The sequence below is a fragment of the Hyaena hyaena genome, unplaced genomic scaffold, assembly GCF_003009895.1.
Source record: "Hyaena hyaena isolate Hyena2069 unplaced genomic scaffold, ASM300989v1 scaffold_693, whole genome shotgun sequence".
NCBI lineage: Eukaryota > Metazoa > Chordata > Mammalia > Carnivora > Hyaenidae > Hyaena > Hyaena hyaena.
Window position 1 is genome coordinate 407435 of NW_024081321.1, and position 18637 is coordinate 426071.

The 18637-nt window shown below is 43.8% G+C and overlaps 2 long non-coding RNA genes across 3 annotated transcripts in view; both read left to right on the forward strand.

Moving 5' to 3' along the window:
* LOC120220352 overlaps window positions 1–16416 on the forward strand; it is a 31868-nt gene extending 15452 nt beyond the window's left edge. Inside the window, exons 2-4 of one of the 2 annotated variants that reach the window (XR_005525547.1) lie at window positions 14347–14396; window positions 15262–15359; window positions 16298–16416. This is a non-coding gene — a long non-coding RNA (uncharacterized LOC120220352). The remainder of the gene's footprint in view (window positions 1–14346; window positions 14397–15261; window positions 15360–16297) is intronic. The other variant, XR_005525546.1, reaches the window with a different exon arrangement.
* A 233-nt stretch (window positions 16417–16649) lies between these two features.
* On the forward strand, window positions 16650–18381 carry LOC120220346. The gene is made up of 2 exons (XR_005525544.1): window positions 16650–16766; window positions 17723–18381. It is a non-coding gene; the product is annotated as an uncharacterized LOC120220346 (long non-coding RNA).
* The last annotated feature ends 256 nt before the right edge of the window (window positions 18382–18637 follow it).

Here is an 18637-nt window from a genome sequence, read left to right on the forward strand (position 1 = left end):
CCCCGTCCCCAGTTCTGGACGCTCAGGACACGTCAGCCCCGTGGAGCGTTGCAGCCTTCCTCCACGAGCCGCTTCTCCCGGGAGGAACCAGTCATCCTGAAGTACGGTCAAGAGCTCTGCCATTCCAGACGCAGCTTCCATGAACCCTCCCCCGCTCGGCATTACCAGTCTCTCCCTGGCGGCGCAGGGAATTCGATGTACTTAGCGCGCTTGGAGGCTGCGTGCACATGCGAAGGCCAAGCGTTTGACACAGGGAGTTGGATCAGGGCTTCTTTTCATCTCGGAAGTTGCCCCCCGCACGTGTGTGATGTACAGTAACGAATACGGTTCCCTCAGAACTCAATCCCCATCCGCCCCTGTTGGGCTCAGCCATTTCTGCCACCAGAGCAAACTTCGGTGGTTTCGAGCATAAGTACAGATCATCTGTTGTGCTTTAAAGTGGGTGTTTTTTTTTTTTTTAAAGAAGCTAATTCGGTTGTGCGATACCATCAAGAGGAGCCACTTGTAAATTATATTTAGGTGTGTGTATGTTCTTCCAGTGGCGGTGATGATGAATCATAGCCATCTTCATTCTGTTATGTAACGCCACACTTACAAGAAGGGTTCCAAGCCGTGAGCCCGTGTGCTATCCATGCCCAGCAGAAGGGCCTCTGCCCTTCCCTCTACCCGGCCGGGCCTTTCCGTGGGGAACACGATAGAATGATGAACTTGCATGAGTTTGCCTGGGCGTCTCCTGGCTTTACCGGAAAGCCCTGTGTCAGGAAGGACACCACCACCCCCTCAGTCCCAGGCAAACTTGGACAGCTGGTCACCCTAACAGGTCTGGCTCTTTTGACCATTTCTGGCCTCAGCTGTAGACATTAGCTCTGGGTCCTGGATTCTACCCAGGCCTTCTGGCTCCAGCAGGAAATCAAGAAGATTCCGTGCCTGGAATAAAGAGGCAGGTTTGGGGCACAAAGTCGTCACCTCTGGTCATGGAGACAAGGACAGTTCTCCGGTTTACATCTTCTGGACTGCAGAATAAGGCAGTAACCTCGGCCTTTTGGTGAGGTCTGTGTTATTTCTAGAAGGATATTACATGTACTTAATGGGCATAAAAGTTATGCATGGTAATTTGGATGTATAGAAATTCATTTTTCTATGACTGAATTAGATTTCCCCATGAGCCTTCCTTTGTACTGATGGAGGGGAACATCTTGTCTTTTGAGGATTGTTCAGCCTAGGACCAGACTTTATCAGGTGAAATTCTGGGTTTAAATTCAGTCTGTTGAGGATCATGCCGCAGTCCACTGGGAAGCTGGGGTATAGGTGAACCACCAGCCTCGGGAAGGGATGTCTGGTCAGAGACCTCTGTTCTGGCTTCTCCTGGAGTGGCCACGCAGCTGGGACTTTGGTGTGAAGACCTCTACACCTACTGTGGGGGGCTGGTCCCTGGTGCCATGCACCTGTATTTGCTGCTGCTGCCCGGAGATCTCTTGAAGCTCCAGTCCTGGCCTGCCCCAGACCTCCGCAGCCCACAGACTCTCCTATGCTTAATGGAGAAGAGTCAGAGAGTCAGTGAACTTATCTGGGGCCCTCTTTACCTCAACATGCAAGGCCATTGTGTTGGCTTAGAGCATAATGCAAAGTGTTTCTAATCCTCCAGGGTTTCAGTCCCATGGTGGGCCGAAGCCCTGAGGGTCACAGGTACCCCCTTAACCTGTTTGGTGTTTCTAACATCTTATCTGCACCTCTCTCCAACACAGCTTTGACTGTGGAATGGGGCTGGACCAAATCTAATCAGGGATATTGACCCAATTCTAAGGCTCTTCTGTGCAACTTTTCTTAGTTCAAGCCCCAGCCCTTTCTATGCAGAGGAAACTGCTTACGTCATGCTTACATAATGTCCTAGGTACTTCCCTGTTCTAGACTTATTGTAAAAATTCTGCAGTCTGAGTCCTACAAGCTTGACCTTTCAGTCTTCCAGATGAAATGCTTTTCCAAACAAAACCAGCTTTCTTTTTCTTTTCCTCTCCTCTCTTCTTCTCCCTGCTTTCCTCTTCTTTTCTTCTCTTTCTCTCTCACACTCCCTTCTTCCCTCTTTCCCTCAGCCTATCTCTTGCAAATCTAACGCGCTTTGGCATTGAAGCAATTATTACTCTCTGTGTAGTCATTAAAGTAAAAACAACTGTCATAACAAATCAACCCCTAAACTTTAGTGGCTTAACTTAATGGAAGCTTGCTTCTCGCTTTGGAAACAGTTTGACACAAGTGAGTAGTGGGGTATTGTGCTCCACACGAGCATTCAAGAACCCAGGAATTCTGTCATCTTCAGGACACAGTTTCTAAGAGAAGGTGGAGAAGGTATATCCACCTGTCTCGGGAGGAACACGTATCCAGTTGGGGAAGACTCGTCATACGGCCCCATAGAAGCAAGAGAGTCTGGGTATTGAATCCTCACCTGTGCAATCCCTTCCCAGCCACAGTTCTAACTAGGAATTATCCTTCTATGTGTAACTTTGGCAGACTTCTAGAATGCATGGAGCACTGTGCTGGGCACTTGGCAAAAAGATGATTAAGATGTGGTCTTCGGGGGCACCTGGGTGGCTCAGTCGGTTAAGCATCTGACTTCAGCTCAAGTCATGATCTCACGGTTCGTGGGTTCGAGCCCCACGTCGGGCTCTGTGCTGACAGCTAGCCCAGAGCCTGGAGCCTCTTTCAGATTCTGTATCTCCCTCTCTCTCTGACCCACCCCTGTTCATGATATCTCTCTCTCTCTCTCAGAAATAAATTTTAAAAAACATTAAAAAAAAAAAAAGATGTGGTCTTTGCTCTCAAGGAGCTTACCTTAAATATTGGTGAGCTACTAACCTCTCTATACTGCTCTTTGATACCTGAAGCAACTAAGACTCAGCCTTTTGGCTTATCTTTATTGATATAATACATGGTTCAGGATTAGGGTGGAATCAGCTAATAACCAAATTTAAAACTGAGAGGGGGCTTGGAGGTCTTCTGCACAAAAACCTTTGCCCATAGATAAGAAAATGTAAGACCCAGAGAATTCAAATGACTGGCCCAAGGTTTCCTAGCCAAATAGGACTAGAACCAAGTTAAAATCCAGCTCTTTCCGTCTTTCAGTTCTAAACACTTTACAGTACATCGGGATCTTTCTGATAACCGTGCAACGTATAAGAGTTTATGAGCTCAGAGATTTTTAAAGAGGTGTTCAGGCAAATGTGGCTGCAATTAAGTGCAATTTCCCAATGTAGTGCTGTTTGTAGATAGTACAGCCAGCATTTGCCATTATACCAAGGGAACATATGAAATCATTGCTTATTTTTTGGGAAATTATGGTACCTCTTTGGAGTATTGTCTTTATATCCACCTTGGAGTCTCTTGCATTCAACCACACCTCAGCTAAGAATATCTACCAGATACTTGAACAACATTTTGTTTCAATATACAGTACTCTTTGCCATGTACCCAAAGTCACAGGCCATATCTGTAAATTAGTTGAGCTTATATTTAAAAGCATAATTGTTGTGATCTCTTCCCAAAGACCCAAGTACATTAGCCTAATGGCTACATCAGTATGATCTGTCAGTGTGGTTGGATTGGCATTGTCAGCTTTTACACAGAAATGTAAGGGGGGTAGAGGATTTCTGAGAGTAAATCTTTACCTGCAGCTCTCTGGGGAAGGGGTATACATGGTATGTAATGTAATATTTTCTGTAATGGAGATGCTCTGGAGCTGAAAACATTTAACTCCAGAAACTCAGACTCATGTATATTTCGCAGATAAATGCTGACTTGTGAGACTGGCACTCAGGCTATTTCTGAAGATGTCAAGTCTCCAGCCTAGAAAATTGGGAGTCATGGAGATATGTCAGAATAAAGAGGGGGCAATAGTTTACTGATATTTAAGGTAAGTGCCTTGAGAAAAAATGACATGTCTTCATTGCCTCTTTTTCCCCAGAGCCCCAGACTAGAGCTAGTCAGTGAATTCTGCTTGTGACTTTGGAAAAGCTTAGTGTTAGGTTCCAAAACTAAGGAGAAGCTGAACACGCCATTCAATTATGAAACTACTCTTCCCAGACAATGGGTCTCCTTTGAACCAGAGCAGGTGGCAGAAGAATTTCTAGACCAGATCAGTTCTGGGGCCTTGGAGTAAACACACATCCACACACACAGCCCATAAAAAAGTAGTAAAGGCTACAAAGTCTACGATCAGTTTCCCAATATGAAGAAGTCTATGCTGCTGTTTATGTGGCTGAGTTAAAATTCCCTGGAGAAAGAGAGAGAGAGAGAGAGAGAGAGAGAGAGAGAGAGAGAAACTGCTAAATAAATAAATAAAGTTAATCTCCTTGGAAAGTCTCAGACTCTTTTGCAGTCTAAAACCATGCACTTAGCTGTTCCGCAGGAAGATACAGTGAGATGGGAACCCTAATTTCTTAATATATAAATAAAGTTAAGTTTTCCTATAGCCCTAGATTTGGATATTTTACTTACAACTAAGTAATTACCTGTGTTAACTTAGAAAGCTACTAAGACACCAATTTACCTTCTATAGACATTTTTTGATTATGCTGAAATAACCAGATTTCTCCTATGTTGATAAAGGAAGGAAGCAAGCAAGGAAGGAAGGAAGGAAGGAAGAAAGGAAGGAAGGAAGGAAGGAAGGAAGGGAAAAACAACAAAAGAAAATCCATTCCATGTGGCTGGAACCAGGCTCACTGAGATTTTTACCAAGAACAAAAATGCCTTGTATATGTACCCAAAATGGAAAGAACTGGCAATATTTTTCTGTACCAATATCATCAGACTAATAGCATTCCAGTCCATTAGTTGGCATTGTTCTTTCGAGGATGTATGGTCAGAAGGCCCAATGTAAGCTGGCTCAAGAAACTTTCCTTTTTTTCTGGATTCTAAATCTGGATGTATAGTTTAGGTTCTTGCCCTTTCACAGGCTGACTTTTGATGACTTCATCCAACTGTTCACTTAGTCAGTTACTCAGCAGAGACTTACTGAGGGCTTACAGTATGTAGGACACTGAGATGGGCATTAAGAATTCAAAGATGAATAAGACATGGCCTTTACAGTTTAAAAGCTTAGCTTAATGCCTCGAAGAGGAGACAGTTACCACACTGTAGTCATAGTGGGAGAGTGACCAAGCTCATTTAGGATGGCGTGTGATGCTCCTCTGCTGTACGTCTCCAGGGGATCATGGACATGATTTTCTATGGGAACGGCAGTCCTTAGGGTAAAATGTGAGTGATACCCTGGAGACGTGCACCATGGCACTCAGGGAAGAGTCACAAACAGACTACATGGAGGACGAGATGCCTGAGTTGAGCCTTAAACTGATGAGTAGGTAGACAAAACATAGAAAGATGTTGCAGGGAATGACCCAGACAATGGAGTACAATATAGATATGGTAAGAATAGAGTTAAATGGACAAGAGAAATTGGGGTAGGAGATGAGGTTGTACAAGGAGACAAAAGCCAGGAAAGAAGTGTCTTGCATGCCTTATCAAGGAGTTTGAAATGCATCCAGTTAGTGCTGGAGCGTCTTTAAAGTGCTTTAAATATGGTGGTGACTTGCATTTTTGAAAGTTCACCTTGGAATTAATGCAGAAGATGGGTTTGTGTAAGGAAAGGGTGGAGAGGTGGGCTGGAGGATAGGGAAATAAGTTAAGGGGTTATTGAAATAACCCAGCAGAGAAGTAATGGAAATCTGAGTTAGTAATAACATGTGCAATGATTCAAAGCATTTAGGAGGGGGAAATCCATAGGGTAGAGGTCTAGGTGACCACTAAGAAGTCAGGGATAGCAAAGGGAGTTACTGGGGATGAAAGCCATATGAGTAAATCATCAATTGTTTAACCAGGGTAGGGGGCCTACAGTGAAGGTGACTTTGGGTACTAGGATGACTTTGGTTTGGGGACATGTCAGGTTGGAAATTGGGACCACCAGGAGGGCTGCAGAGATAGACCCAAAGTTGAGGAGACATGTCTGGGCCATAGAAAGCCATTTAGAGCAATCAGTGTTTAGTGTGTGGTGGGAAATAGTCTCCTAAAATCTTAATTTCTCTCCTCTCTCCACTCTAAAATGACCTCTGATGAACTTTCCTGGTGATTTAACTTTTTCAAAGCCATCACTTGGAATCTATTCAGTCTTAGCTGTCAGATTGAATTACCACTTACATAGGTCTCCACTTGATTATTACAACTCTGAGTCACTTCCTGAGGTTTCTCTGCTCCTCTGTTTCCCTGATTGCTTCTAGTTAAATAGTTGAGTAGACTTTCTCCCAGGCACTGGTCCAGCATAATACAGTGAAAAGGTCGTAAGACTGATTCCAGGCTCTACCACTTTCAAGCCATGTGGTCTTGTGCAAATTATTAAACTTCTCCAAACCTCAGTTTACTTATCTCTCCAAGCGACTGTAATAATAACAATGAGCACAATGTTTTCTGAAGTTTAAATGAGACAGAATACAGTAATGTTTAGCATGCCACATCAATAGATGTTGAACAGATATTAAATTTGTTCATTCATCTGTGTTTTAAATCAGAATCTATTAGAGTTGGAAGAACTTTCTCATCTAATTCTGTCTCATTAGAGGTGGGAGAACTGGACTCCCACTTTGACCAAGGTTTCATAGCCAGCAGTCTTTGACATGATTTGGACTCCATGCCCTCAGCTTTAACTCCAGGTCATCCTCCTTTCTTCCAGCTTATTTGGAAGTCTCAGACTCCCTGTATTACCAGAGCTTTCTTGGGCTTCCTATGGGAAGATAGCAAAATGAAGGCTATGCTAGCTTTCTTTCACTGCATAACAAATTACCATGAACATAATGGCTTAAAACAATGCATTTCTATTATCTCACAATTTCTGCAGGTCAGAACTCCCCAACTGTGTAGAAGGGTCTTTTGCTCAAGGTCTGACAAGGCTACAATCAATATGATGGCCAGGCTGGTTTTTACGTGGAGGCTCAAATAGGGAAGCATTCACTTGTCACCTCACTCGGGTTGCTGGCAGAACTCATCTCCTTATTGTTGTAGGACTGAGGTGCCCATTTGCTTGCTGACTGTAAGCTGGGGGCCATTCTTAATAACTAGAGACCACTCATGGTGGATGCCATCTGGCCCTCTCACAACATAGCACCTTGCTTCTTCAAAGCCAGCAGGAAAGAGTCTCTACGTCCCATCACTTTGCTATAGTCCATTGGTTAGAAGCAAGTCTAGGTCCTGTTCACACCTGAGGGGGGAGGGTATTACCCAAGACATGACACCAAGGGATGGAGACCATAGGACCATCATAGAATTCTGCTCTCTGCAGACACCATGGCGAGTTTTGTTTTGAGGGTGTCATAGAACACGATCTGGTTGGTCCTCAGCATTCTCTAATCACAACCAACACATTGCACAGCTTTCAGGGGAGTGTGATCTACAAGGGCTCTGGAATGATTCTGGAAACTAGACCCAAAATGTCCCCAGGAGACCCTGTCAGGGCCATAGTGACCCCATAGGATAGAATGGTGCCGGAACCATTGGGAGGAGAAAATATGTGTGTGTGCACATGTGTGTGTGCAAATCCTTCCTGAGAGCACATCAAGAGAGACTACCCGCCATTCTGGCATTTTCTGAAGTGGCTTTTTCCTGAATTGTTGGTACACTCTGTGACATGAGTCACACTCTCTTTATTAAAAATCCATCGTCTCCAGGCAAAGCAAATATTTACCCATATCTAACTCTGGTCCTAGCCACGGCAAATGTCCGCACCTTCTCCATGGAGCTGTCCAAATCCACTCGGCATGGCTAAGGAAGGTATTCTGTCGTTCCTCAGTCCTTCTGGTGACTGGAAGTCTGAAAGATTCTCTGCCTCTACGTCCCTGCCTGGAGTAAGTCCTGCCCACCACCACCTGACAATTCATCCTGGAACCCCGCTTTCACCATGCTATAGCTCTTTCTGCCTAAATCTGCATACCTCATCTTTTCCTTTAAGATCCACTGAGCTTTGTAACTCCTTCATTCACCACTTCTTTCCCTTACATCCTGTAATTTCCCATGCTCTTCAGCCCCCAGGATGCATCACACCTGAGCAGAGCTAGTCGCCATGTCTGAAAGTGTGGTTCTACCATCCTCCTCCCCTCTCACTCAAAGCCCACTCCTTATACTGACATTCATCAAAAATATGGTGGTCTTCTGAACCCCACCTTAAACCCCATTGCCTCCCTGACCATCCTGTGTGCATTAATCGACACCAGCTTTGACCTCTGGAAACACTTGCGAACTGAACACAGTGCCTATTTTAGGCATTTATTATGTTCCATGTTAACAACTATTTCATGGGAGTGTATCTTGTTTCCTGGTGAGATTATCAGTCCATTGAGGGCAAGACTGACATTTACCCACTTTCTCTTTCTTTCCTTTTCCTAGTGTTTAGACTTTGGGGTATGGACCTAGATCGACCTGTATTTAAATCTCAGCTCCAGCATTTTCTACATGTGTGAAAACTCTGTGGTGTTCATTTTTCTCGTGTTCAAATGGGGGTAATAGCTACTTTGTTTGTTTTGTTGTTTCAAAAAGTCAGTAAAATGGGACATGTGAAGAAACTAGTGTTATGTATGATTCAACTAATGAAAATTATTGTGGAACACTTCATTGCACATGAGTGACCATTTCTGTTCAATCCAGCAAGAAATATTTGAGCACCTTCCACAAGCTCATTCCCGTGCTTAGGTGATAGGGGGAGTTCAAGAGGCCAAATGACCATGCTCTTACATACTGTAGAGGTTCTAAAGGCTTCCAGAAGTCTGTGGACTGGCCCAAAGCCCTAGAAGAGACCAAATTAGGTAGTAAATTTTTTAATTGACGACAATTCTCATAAGATGTCATTTAAAACAAACCAACCCCTTCAGTGTGTAGTGTATGCCCATTAGTATCCTCGATGAGAGTAGCCAAGGGGTCCCAGTTGCTGGCTGCTTTTTGACTTTCTCCTGCTGCATGCAGGGCCTGTTAACACAGTAGAAATGGAGGCTGTCCCTGGAGGCTGTCCCTGAAGAACAGGTGACCAGATGGCACTGGTCTGATGAGTCTTGATGAGATGAAAGATGGGCGTCTTCCCATTCTGCCATGGGTGGAGAGAGGAGGAGGCAGAGTTGATCACCTGCAGCATCCTCCCCTCTCTCCCCTCGGCTTGCTCCCTCCCCACATGTGTCCTTCATCTTCATTGCACGGAACAGTGTCTCTCACTGAGGTCACCTTCTAAAGCTCCTGGGAGTCCCCATCCCAGGATGAGGGTCACTGCGATGAGGTAGCAGGGTAAGTGTCTAGTAACCATCTCCTTCTTCTAGGAGCTGATGGTGATCAGCCATCCTGATAAGATTATGCTGCACTGAAAGTTAAAAATGGCACTTGGGAAAACTATCTTAAAGCTGAAGTGTAAATGTTTATCTGGGTTATTTTGCTGGAATACGAGCTTTTAGAGGAATTTGAGGCTTTCTCTGCTCCCTTTTGTGGGTGGCTCAATAAAATAAGAAACCTTCCACATTAATTCCTGTCAGAGCAAAATTGCAAGTGGTAGAATTCATTGGTTTTCCCTTTTACAGAATGCAGAGTGCCTTGATTATTGAAATGAATTACCGCATTATGAATGTCCCAGAGGAACATGAGATTTCCTGTCTGAGAGGGACCCATGGAGCCGTTTGAGGCAGAAGGGAAAGCAAATGCTTCAGAGGAAAGAGAAGTCATTGCATCATGGGCCTGACCCTCTGAGCACCCACAGTAGATGTACCGATGTTTCTCCATGACATTTCACCATGTTCTGTTTCACTGCCCTTGTCCAGGCTCATTACTAGGTCCATTGATGTCACTTTGTACCATCAACTGCCCATTAAGCTGTATTCCCTTCAGACCTGCCAAGTTCAGGTCATGTCCCCTAAGGAGCTTGGAGGTAGCGATAGAGCTCTGGGCCCACTGAGTCCTGTCAACACCATGGCCACATGTGAAGAAGAGTACCAAGGAAATTCTGTATCTGAGAAGAGACTCTGGCCCTGTGTCATTGAGGGAAAGATGGCTTCCATTTTAGCTTCCCTCCCCACTTGTCCCTGACCCATCCTTGGAGAATTTTGGACAAACGTTCCTGACCCCCATGTAGCCACTGCTTCCGATAGCTTTCCCTCACCCTCCACTTTCTCAAAAAGTCTCCTGTGAATGTTTGATGGGAAAATACAGGACAAGAAAATGGCTCCTTAGTTCAGTGCAAGATTAAGCAATAGTAGCAACTTCTGTCCACCACGCTCTTACTGCGTGTCTGGCGCAGTGCTGAGCATTTTTCTCACACTGATTTGCCCAGAGACCCAACTAGGGAAATGCCTTTATTATTGGTAGGTTCTGATGAGGCAGGAGGGCCCAGTGATGTTAAATTAGGTGCCCAAGAGTAGAGTCAGACAATGAGAGCTGGTGAATCCCTGTGTCCTGATTTTAGAGTCAAAACTGTCAGGTCCCATGATAAATCACTCTCTGAGTTTAAAGAAAAAGTTTCCCCAAATTCCTGTTTTTATTTGGTCTCTTCATCTCTTCATTTCTCATGAAATTTCTACTCCTTTGTGTTCTCTTTGCTGCTCACTGCCCTCCTTCCTCCCACCAAACCAAAGAGCAGCTGATATTAAGTTAGTTTATTCTTAACTATAACTGTGCCCTTAGCGTCCAAGGTGCTGGAAGTCTATGAATACTTATAGCTTTCACTTATTGCTGCCAATTACACGGGCTTATTTCTGGTGAAGCACGTGAAAGCTTGCCAGTGGGCGGCAGTACTTTAAGCAGGTTTGGGTGTTAAGGAGTGGGGGGTGGGTGCCAGAACTATGTAGCTCCGATGACCACCTTAACGCAGCGATCCATCTTTGTGTCATGATCTGTGGGATGTGGGTCCTGCTGCAAGTTGCTCTGGAGCATGCAGCAACATCAATGAAGTCTTTTCACCAGCACTGTTTGAACAGGGTTTTATCTAACTTCCGGCTTACAGGAAAGAGAGCATGTAGGAACTATGGGCAATGATTCAAGGAGCAAGTTAATTAGACAAATCCAGAAGGTGGCCCTTCCCCAGGCCCCCCACTAACCTCTTCTGCTACATGCTTCAATAACGTAAAAATAACAAGGCAGAGGTAGGAAATGCGGAGGAGGCCTGCGAGATCCAAAGAGAAATGTAATAACCAAATGCCATTTGTGGACATTGATTGGATCCTACTTTGAATAAATGAGCTATAAAACACATTTGGGGGGACAGTGTGGGAAATTTGAATACGGAACAAGGACTATATGACAGGTAGGTGCTATTGTTAATTTTGGTAGATGCAGAAGGGGATGGTGATTACATAGGACAATGTCCTTAGTTTTTAGAGATGCTTCTGAAGTCTTTAGGAGTAAAATGTCATGAAACTTATTTTATATACTATATCCAAAAAATATTAACGTAAATGTGGCAAAGCGTTAATAACCATTTATTCTTGGTAATGGGTATATGGTGCTCATTATACTATATACTATGGTGATTGATAAATCTAATGAAATGGAAAATTACCACCTTGGTTTAGTGGTGCAAAAACAATGTAGTGATTTATAAGACCTAATTGTCACATGTACAGTGGCTATTAGGCATATTGTGAACCTGTCAGATTCATTTTGGTGAGTCTTTGTGATTTCCAAACCACTGTGCCCGGCTGTTGTACGTGCAGTGGGAAGAACCTTCTCAGGTGCTGTGTTCCAGCTTAAGAAGCACATGGAGGGAAACTTGTGTGAGGCACTGAGGGTGCCTGGAGCCAGAGCGCACATGCGCTTCCACAGGAGAGCTGTGAGTACGAGTACGAGGCTGCCCAGCGCGCTAGAGGGTCAGCTGTTGGTCTCCTTCTGCCCCTCCCGAATCCCCTCCTCTGGCCCCTCACCTCCCCTGTTTTCATGGCTGCTGCATTCATCTGCTTCCTTACTTCGAGGCTGGATCCATTCTCTCACTCCTCATGGGGTTATGTGGAGTATATTGCTTGGCACTGTCCCTGCAGAATTTTCCAAGTCGTCGTCACCTCCTGACGTCTTCCACCATTTCACCTGTGCTTCCCCCAGGCTTTTTCTTATTGAACCTTCATGGCCTCTCCCATTCTTACTCTGTTTATGCGTCCTATCATGACAACTTCGTTTTTCTCAGTACCATCTGCCCCTTTGTAGAGGGCTGGTGATGCATAGTCACTCACACACTCACACACACACACGCGCGCACACACACCCCTTCGGTGAATGTCGACTTTGAAATTGTTCATGTGCTAAGTGACCCTTAGTAAAATACTTGGCAAAAGGTGACTTGTTCATCAAAACCAGACTATATGCTCAGCATTTGGGTCATGTTGCCGAATTCCATTTTTGTGAGCTGTCAGAGTGTTTGTCCCCACAGTGGTAAGAGTGGCTGGAACTCACCTTGGCCTATTGCTGAATTCTCTAGTTGCTTTCCTTATGCTGCGTCCTGGTTTGTTTGGGGTAATTTAGGTTTTGAGCATTCTTCTCTTGTTAGTCTATAATGCCTTTTCTAAATTGAAATTCTTCCTTCGGGGAGCCAAGAGCTCTGATGCTTCTAAAATTACATCTGGGTAACAGATTTGCTACAGAGTTGGAATACTGGAGAACAAATTCAATGTTTCAGAAATTTTACAAAGAGTTACATTCCTCAAGGTCTCATCCAGTGAGTTTCGTCATCAGGGACAGATGGTCTACTTTAAGGATGATCAGGAAGTTTCAGAAACATGACATAATGTTTATCTGTCTTAACATTTTTTCTTTTCGGTTTGGCTTCTGAGAATCGCTCTGTGTGCCCATCCCATTCTCTTTCTTGATTTGGCAGATTCTGACAAAAACAATGTCCAGAAAGGCTTTTGCATTGTCTTTTATAAAGAAAATACATTTGCTTCGGACAATATATTGGCTATACTTTTCCATCTTTAGATCATAAAAACTCCATTTTGTTCTCTTATGAAAAATAATGTCTGGGGCACCTGGGTGGCTCTGTTGGTTAAGTGCCCAGCTCTTGTTACTGGCTCAGGTCATGATCTCACAGTTCCTGAAATCAAGCCCCACGTTGGGCTCTGTGCTGACACCATGGACCCTGCTTGGGATTCTCTCTCTCTCTGTCCCTCCACCACTTGCTCTCTATCGTTCTCTCTCAAAATAAATAAACGTTAAAAATTTTTAAGGAAAAAAGAAAAATAATATGCTTTATTTGTGAACAAACAGTTAAACCATGAGCTCTCTGGAAAGATTATTATGGGAGAAGAACCCAAAGGTAATCATTTTGACCCTAAGTTGTGATCAAAATCATTCTTCACACCTGTCCTACATGTGACATTTAGGCACAGCTGTAGCAACAGGGTCTCATGAGCTGCTCCTAGGATGGCATTTCATAGGATGGGTCTGATGACATGATGTACATTCAGTGATTAAAAAAAAAACCTGAAATGCAAATCTATTTTAAGCCATCTTCATACGAGTAGGAAAATGCCCCAAATCCAATGTGTCAGTTCCTTTGAGAAAGTAGTATTTATTTAGAGGCAGTAATACATGGTAGAATTCTTTCAGTTTTTGTGTATGCTGAATATTCTTTATTTAAAAGTAGCACACGTATTTTTTTCTCCTGTCTTGATGTAAATATATTATGCCTCCAATTTGGCTGAAGCATCTGTGCCCACTACAGTCTACACACACTGTCACTCCTCCCTTAGAGTCTATACATCGTTTGCTGCGGTTCAGAGTCAAAGCCTGGGGGGAGGGGCAGGGATAGGGAGTGTGAACTCTTAGGACTACACACTGACTCACCTTCTCTGTGTCATGAGTCCCTCCCAAGCAGGACTGGAGTTACTAGCTAGACCTGCCGGAGGCTGTTTGTTTCCGAGATGGAGAGCAGGCTTCTGCAGAGCCCGGAGAGCTGTGACCCAGGGACAATGGAGCGTTCCCTCCGACAGAGGCAGCCAAAGCCACGTCACCTTTTCCCCTTGGGTTTTGCAGCTCCGTGTATTTGGCTCCCTAAAATAAGGCGCCGCCAGTGCTGGTCATCTATGGAACTAAGCTGAAGGGAAGACTGACTTGCAAAACAAAAAAGAAAAAATTAAGTAACAACTCTACATAGGGAGGGTAAAAAGGAAGCGAAGAAAAGGAGGTGGAAGCCCAAGGGATGCTCGCTTTCTCATTTAACGAGAATTAACGCACATGACTACTGTACTATTTATTTTAATTGTATACAAAACAGTAGAAAGTGGTTGCTTTAGCAAGAAACTTTAGTGGAGATAAGATATTAGTAATTCTGCATTTTTCTCATTTATTAATCAATAGGACTTGATTTCCTACAAAGAATGGAACTTGGCTTGTCTTATTGAAACCAAGTACTCACCTCTGGCTTCTCAATTCTAAATAGAATCATGAAGTACTGAATGCAGGCATCTTGTCTCTAGCCCTTTAAAAACAATTTCCACCCCAGCTGTGTATTTGACAGTATTTGGAATTACTGTGAAAACTCAATCATTATTAGGTCTCAGTTCCTCAAAACCTGGAGTCGAACAAGCCAGACACGCCTCCCCATACACGGCCCATGAACTTGAAATAGTCATGGGCCGGCCCAGCATGGGTCATACATGCCCCCACATCTGCACTGCTGTGTATCTTCAGCTTGCCTGGGGTCATCTCCTCCCAGCCTGACCTCCACACGTCAGCTTCCTGTCCCCATCTTGGAACCAACAACCGGAAGGGACACTCACCAGAAAGTTGAAACATGCTTACTTACCTTAAGGAGAAATCTGGGATATCTCTAGTGGCCCAAGGAATAGGACTCACATGCCGCTTTGGAAATTTTAGTTTTGTTTCTGTATCACAAAATTTTCTAGTTTGCCTTGAGAAAAATCAGAGATGTTTTTCGGGGAAAATAAATGAGAAGGTGGTAAATTTTGGGTTTGGTTCTGGTTTCCCAAGAATTACTAACTACTTCCTCAAGACTGAGCACTCTTCACTTCTCACTTACTACCTGGTCCAGATTTATGGTATCAGGTAACCCTGAAATACCATGGTAGTCAGTGATGGCTTAAAATGTTAATTATTGCACCTCCCTTAAAATGTTAATTATTGGTTCTTCTGAAAACTGAAAAAAAAAAACAAAACTATAAAGTTCTCAAAGGAGTAATTGTCTAGTTATAAAATTGTGTCAATGTGGTGAACATTGAGGGAGATGTTTGAGAAGTTTTCTTTGTCTTTTAGTGTCTCATAGAAGCATCCATTTACATGTGACCACTCAGCTCCATTTGTCTCTGATCATACCATGTAGCCCTTAGCTGATGTGAGCCACGGCACTCCAGGTATCACAAAGGCATTTGTGAAGAACCTTCCTGCTATCAGTATCTCACAAATCCCTCAGTAGCCCTATCCCATTGGATGCCATCCAGGAAAGAGGTCTAAGATTCAAAACTGCACATGACTTTCAGCAAGCTGGGGCAAAGGAGCAGGTATAGTGGCATTTTAGCTTCTGCTTTACTGGGCCCCAGTGCTATCTGACTAAGCAGATGAAGTGAGTAACATTTATATTCAAATAAAACATACTTGCCTTTCTTCAGCTCTCAGACACGGTTTTATGGATAGCTTAGGATTGGCTTTACCTCAGAGACTTCCTTATAATTTTACAATGCAGCTCTTTCTCTGGATTCATTATAATTATAATTGATACTAAGTAACACTTCTTACATTTTTGCTCTGCTCCCTTACTATATATTTATAAAGTATAGTGCGAATGGTTTTGCCGTGACTTATTTTAGGGCAGCTAAGTGATGGTTTTGGAGAAAGAGTCTAAATGCTTATTAATACGAAGCCATGTAGAATGGGGAGAGGGAGAGTCTGTTCCACAGGACCCTTCAGCAACACGACTTTAGCACCAACACTGGAATAGACCAGTGCCTGGCAGGGGCTAAGGAAGAGAGGGGCCTCAATCAGTGACCAGTGAGGGGGGCAAGGGCCGGGGATGGAGGTAAAGAAGATTAGGAGCAGAGGAGCAGGAGGAATCTGGACTAGATCTGCAGAGTTTATGTAATGAGTGTGACACTCATCTGGGGCGTTTGTGTGTGCTTGGATTTTCTCACCTCACAAGCATAAGGTAGAAGTGCACTCTGCCCACCAACTTGAAGTATGCCTGTGTAACTTGCTTTGGCTATGCAATAGGAGGCAGATGACATGTTATCTCCTGTCTAGGTGGAAGCTTCTGGAGACAATGTATGCATCCCTCATCCTTTTTTTGTTCTAACAGCATTTGAGAAAACTGCTGTTGCATCAGCCTAGATCCCTGGATGACTACAATGAGCAGAGCCCCCCATCAAACCATGATGGTCATGCGGAACGACTGAAAAATAAACTTTTTGCTTTAAGCACCTGAGATTGTGGGGATGTTTGTTACTGCCGTGTAACCTATCCTAGCCTGACTGATACTGAAGGAGCAGACAGAAGCTGAGAAAATGCAAAAAGTGAACATAATAAGAAATAAAGTAAAGGTGTTAAAGATAAAGAAAGAGAAAACAAGAGAGAGAGATCAAGGAAGATCAAGGACAGAAGGAGGGAGCCAAAAAAAAAAAAAAAAGAAAAAAGAGTATAAGAGAGAGAAAAGAAAGAACAGAGGATGGCAAGAAGAAAGTGAAAGGGGAAACTGACAAAGGAAAAGGAACCAAGACGATTGAGGGCACTCTGTCCTGTATATCTGGGGCGCTAACTCACCATGTAAAGTGAGTGTATGGGTCTTGATATCACTGTGTACTTTCCTTTATTTTGTAAGTGGTTGCTAGCTAATATCTTCATAGCTTTGCCTCCAATCTGTATACTTAAGAGTTGGCATTATTTTTATATGCAAACCAACCAACTAAAACATATGGGCACAAGATGGTGTTTGAGACTGGACAGTGCAGGTACATTATGAAATAACAGTATGTTGAAGGAAAGAGCCTGACATGTCATCTGAGTCCAAGTTCTTCAGATCATGCCCCAAGGTAAGGCTTCAGCACGCCTATCTCCGGGGCTAGGTGGACCCAACAATTGATCTACCTTGGTTTTCCCCAGGGCACTTACACTTTTATGTGATGTGTATAGCAGCCTTCCGTGTAAGATTCTATTCAAATTTTATTTTAAAAGAAAATAAAAAAGCTTTCTAACAACAAAACCAGCCCATAATGGACAAGATATTAAAACCCTTCTCTAATATTCCTTCCAATCATCACGTATGAAACTCACTCTTCATTCAGAATGAAGTGACATTTGCAGCTTAAAAATATGACTTATTAAGGGAAGGTTGCTGTTGGCCAGGGATTACGCTTGATCAAGAGGCCTTACGACTGGTCAGTGGGGAATGAAAGATCTGTGTGGTGGGCCCGTCGAGGGAGGACCCTATATGTCGCAAGGATGATTGGAATAAGAGGTTGCCTGGAGCTCTAATTTTACCGAAGGCCTTTTCCCTGTTCAAAATCCAAAACTATGTTCTGCCATTTTCATTAGAACGCATGGCTAATCTCCCCTCCTGCCCAAAGCCAAGGGCAGCAACCCGGGATGCCTAGGATGGGTCTGTTCCCGGGGGACCACGCCCAGTCACCCATCAACAGTAGGGGTTATTGACTTCTGAGGATGAGGTGGGTAAGACTAACATGAAGCCTTACGGGCTACTTCGGGTTTGGATACATCTTTTTCTCAGGAAAAGCCACACTGGCCATCTCTTTGTGGAAAAGGCAACCCTTGGGTCTGCAGCCAGACTCGGGAGGCTCCTGGCATACCATGGACCACAAAAGAGCCCTGTTTGTTTTGGATAATTTAGGAGGAACAAGGTAAAAGCAGCAGCTCCGGGGGGGGGGGGGGGGGGGGGCTTTGCACACCAGGTTTTATTGGAAAGGGAACAAAATGGCAGTTATCCAAACAGGAGCATAGACAAAAACAGCATCTGGACATTTGAAAAGTTAAATGAACTACTTTGATTGGCTGTACTGTTCCTTCGGTTGCTTGTGAAGCCTGTGCACAAAGCATGAGAAATTCTTAACAGTGCTTCTAGTGCTCAGTGCACTGTCCATTCACTTTATATTATCCCAGACTTAGATACTTGCAAGAATATTTTTCATCTGTGGATTGGTGAGATTTCTAAATTCAGAATGTATGGAGGTAATTTGAGCTCTGTTTATATAAGACATGTTCATGTTGGCATTTGTCCCTAACTCTGTTTCTATAATCATGCCTCCCCACCCGGTGCTGTAACTTCGGCTGAGTGTAAAGCAATAGCCCACCAGTGGCTAGGAATGGTCCCACATGGACAATCTAGAATGATTTTTTCCTACTAACTAAATAAAGAAATGCTCATATTTACCTGCTTTTTTCGGCTTGCAAATGAAATAGTCCATTTCTCACATTGGTCATAGTTTAGGAGATATTTGGCACTATAATAATGTAATGGAGCCAATGAAAACCAGAGCTTTCTCTGCCCTTGATACCTGGAGAGGAAAGAAAGAGCATTAAAACCAGTGTCCGTTTGGGCACCTAAGGAAAGAAGGTAGAAGTTGCTTTGTCTCATGTCCAGAGCATGTTTTCCATGAGGAAAAAGAAGAAATTCATGGATTGAGGA